We start from the raw sequence: 3389 nt of genomic DNA, 5'->3' as shown, positions 1-3389 counted from the left end.
GAATAAACATGTATCTGATTCTTCTAAGTGCTTTTGGAATGAAAGTTTATTAATCCACATAAATTCACACAAATATCTCTAATCAAATGCATATTTCAAGCTATCTCACAAAATGTGATTTACACACTTGTCTTCAAAGACAGCAAACAATTTGAGCAACCATACCTATGTTACAGAGAACATGGTTCAATTTTATCACAGCTCGCTCTCTTTAAAATTGGATTTAATGTATCAGGAACCTGAATGCATAAATAGTGGCCCTGACAGGCCTCACCTGGGGCTCCTACCCAGACCCTGCCCTTGGGCCTGAGGCTCCATTTAAGCTTAACCCTTCACCTTTAGTCCTTATTTGAGCTACATTATAGATGCTCTTATTTTCAGTCCTGTCTCTGGTACTGCCTCCTTGGTGGACCTCATATATGTATCATAAGTTACCTCAGCTCCTGGACTGACTCCTCGGATGTAATTTGTTGCAGAGAACTGGGGATGAGGCTCTTTAACCAAGTAATAAGCGATAGGACAAGAGGTACTAGCCTTAAGTTGCACCAGGGAAGGTTTCGACTAGATATTAGGAAGCATTTCTTTCCAGAAGGGGTTGTCAGGTGTTGGAATGGGCTGCCCAGGGAGGTGGTGGGGGTCCTCATCCCTGGAGGGGTTTAAGAGCAGAGTCAACATAGTGCTTAGGGATCTGGTGTAGTTGGGAACTGTCAACGTTAGGTCAGTGGTTGGATTAGACGATCAAGGTCTTTTCCAACCTAGACAATTCTGTGATTCTGTGAATTTGCAGCTTTTTTATCTGGAACTGTCTTTGGCTGTGTCTCCTGGATAGACTTTGGACCTGTGTCACAACCCTGCTGCCAGTTGTCTCAGACCTCAATTCCCTTTGCTTCTGACTGGACTTTGTTTGGACCTGGACCTGGTTCACCACTTGTCCTATTTGGAATAGCCAATGGATCTTGTTACCAGCACCAGACTCTGCCCACTGGGTTTACATCCTGCAGATCTGTGCCCTGTTGTTGAGGGCACTGTCTGTGCTGGAGCCATCCTCGGCTCCTGGCTCCCTCCCAGTCCCTTAGGGAGCAGCTGGCCCTGGCTGCTTCCTGACATATGTGTCTGTCACGTACAGTGTAATTTTCATACTAGGAAAACTATTGCGTCTCTTGAAAAGTAATCTCAGCTAGGCAATAATAGAAAAAAGACAAGTACGAAGCATCCAAATTTCAGTCTATATGAGGTACAATGGAAGGTGAATACTATTTAATGTTGAGATAAAACAAAAAGGCTTAACCACATCTGAGCTGGAAGCTCTTGTATATTTCTGTATCACAGAAGGGGTCTGCATTTCAGTGTCAATTCTAGTGCAGAAGAAAAGTAAATGTTGTAATATGTCATTTTCTCCTGAAAATAAATATAATGTGAAATTATTTGGGTATGTTTCGTATCAGCCTTGATCTCTGAATTATTAACTATATTTTAACCAAACAACTTGGTATCAAAAAGATCTAATTTTTTGCATGTTTAAATAAATATTTAATCTGTATGCCTAAAGCTAATAAAAATTCATAACGTGATACTATTTTCTCATCACCTGTCTGCTCTCCGAGTGATACAGGACTGTGAGAAATATTCTGGTAAAATATGGAACAGCAACCTTTGCTAGAGAGTAAGCAATATTTAGATGAAATATTATTCTTCAAATCTGCCACCATTTTCTAGATCACAGTACTTATGTATACAGACAATTACATTATATAGGATTGCTTCAAGTGCAGAAGCAAATATTCCATGTAAAATTTAAAAAGTAGGAAAATAAAAGTCATTCTATGTTCCCAGATTTCAGTGAAAAAAAAAAAATTATTGGAGATCTCTAGTTAAAAAGAGAAAAAAAATCAAATCATAGTAACACAAGATGTTGTACACATTTTTTTTTGTAAAAAAGAAATGCAGTCTGTGTAAACCTACTTGGTATTGCTAAGCATCAGTTTGAACAAATACAAAATATTCATATTTTATTACAATGTTCTGTAAACTTTCTGAGTTGAAGTTTTCTAAGTTATTTCCTGACCACTCCAGATAAACCATGGAGGACAGCCAAGGTAACGGAAGGAAGAAATGGGCCGTATTTATGAGACCTTCAAGAAATTAAAAAGCATTGTTGAGATGACAGCAGTACATTTCTGGACGCAGGGGAATGACTGTTCCTCTCTACTGTACTCCCTAGAAAATCAGAAGAGTTGCTTTCCTCTGAATCAACATGTGTGAGCAGTCACCGTGACTATGTTGACTTAGCCGGTGGGCTAATGGATGAATTATTTTGTTTATTGAGGGAATGATTTGTTTCTTCAAGACTTTCCCTGAAAAGTCCTTTTTACCAAAGCAAATGTTAAGAGTTTTATAGCATTTTTTAATTAAAATTTTACAAACTGTTTAACAGAATTCACATTGTAGAACAGAGAACATCTTAACAGAAGAGTAGAACATTGTGTGGAAAGCATTTTATGTGCTCGGAGTACAGGCATGCGATTCTTGTCCTTTTTACTTTCTCTTGCCTGTACATCCCTATCAATGTAGGGTCAATTTGACAGGTAGCAAAAGAATCTAACTGCATTTCTAGGTAAAAAAAATAAAGTTATCATAATACTTACTTTTAGACTGGTAGAAAATAGCTTTGTTTGATGGGGTCTGATGAATGCAGATAAAGTGAAAATAGCAAATTTTCATGGAAGATTTTTCTTCCTGTGAGCTTCTTTCTGTGGTTTTAACCTGCAATCAAAGTATTCTGATGTTCACTTTCAAGGGCTATGTAGTAGCTGTTAAATGTATTATGCTCCCAAATGATATCTGGTTTTCATGCTGAAGTTATCAAATGTATTATTAGACATTTAGGCACATACCTTTAGTTTTGCTCTTTCAAGCTTGCTCAGGGAAAAATATTTTTCTTTGCAAGACAGTAGTGAATTGCGGCTTCCGATTTGTCATGAGAACTGTGTGTAGGCACATAGATATGTACACATAATGTTCTATAATACAAATACTGAGGATTCAAAGCTCCAATGCTAGCTGAAGTTACAGTCCACCCAAAAACAGTTTAGGAGGAAAAAAGGTCCAGGCTGCAGTACTTATTTCTGTGGGTAAGCTTTCATGCATCTATTTTAGCTACATAAATGGGCTGCCACTGATTGTGTTCTTTGTAGTTGTGATTTCATTGCTTTTGAGATATGCTGCTCAGGACAAATTGACAGCAAAGAGGTGGATAATTCAGTCCTCACATGTAACACAGTTTAATCCCGTAAGTAGTCACATTAAAGCTAAGGGCTCTAGTTCCTATTTGTGCGAATTTATGAGAGCAGGGAGGCCTTGGGTAAAGTTTGACTAAGCAGCTCTTTTCA

General features: G+C 38.1%; 1 long non-coding RNA gene across 1 annotated transcript; it reads right to left on the bottom strand.

Moving 5' to 3' along the window:
* Nucleotides 1-1165: 1165 nt before the first annotated feature.
* LOC113484324 lies at nt 1166-3071 on the bottom strand. Its single transcript, XR_003399204.1, has 3 exons — nt 2895-3071; nt 2646-2763; nt 1166-1398 (listed from the first exon to the last, which is right to left on the bottom strand). It is a non-coding gene; the product is annotated as an uncharacterized LOC113484324 (long non-coding RNA).
* Nucleotides 3072-3389: the final 318 nt, after the last annotated feature.

The sequence above is a fragment of the Athene cunicularia genome, assembly GCF_003259725.1.
Source record: "Athene cunicularia isolate RWA chromosome 11 unlocalized genomic scaffold, athCun1 chr11_part1, whole genome shotgun sequence".
NCBI lineage: Eukaryota > Metazoa > Chordata > Aves > Strigiformes > Strigidae > Athene > Athene cunicularia.
The sequence above is the reverse complement of the archived record's forward strand: the minus strand, read 5'-3'. Positions and strand labels throughout refer to the sequence as shown.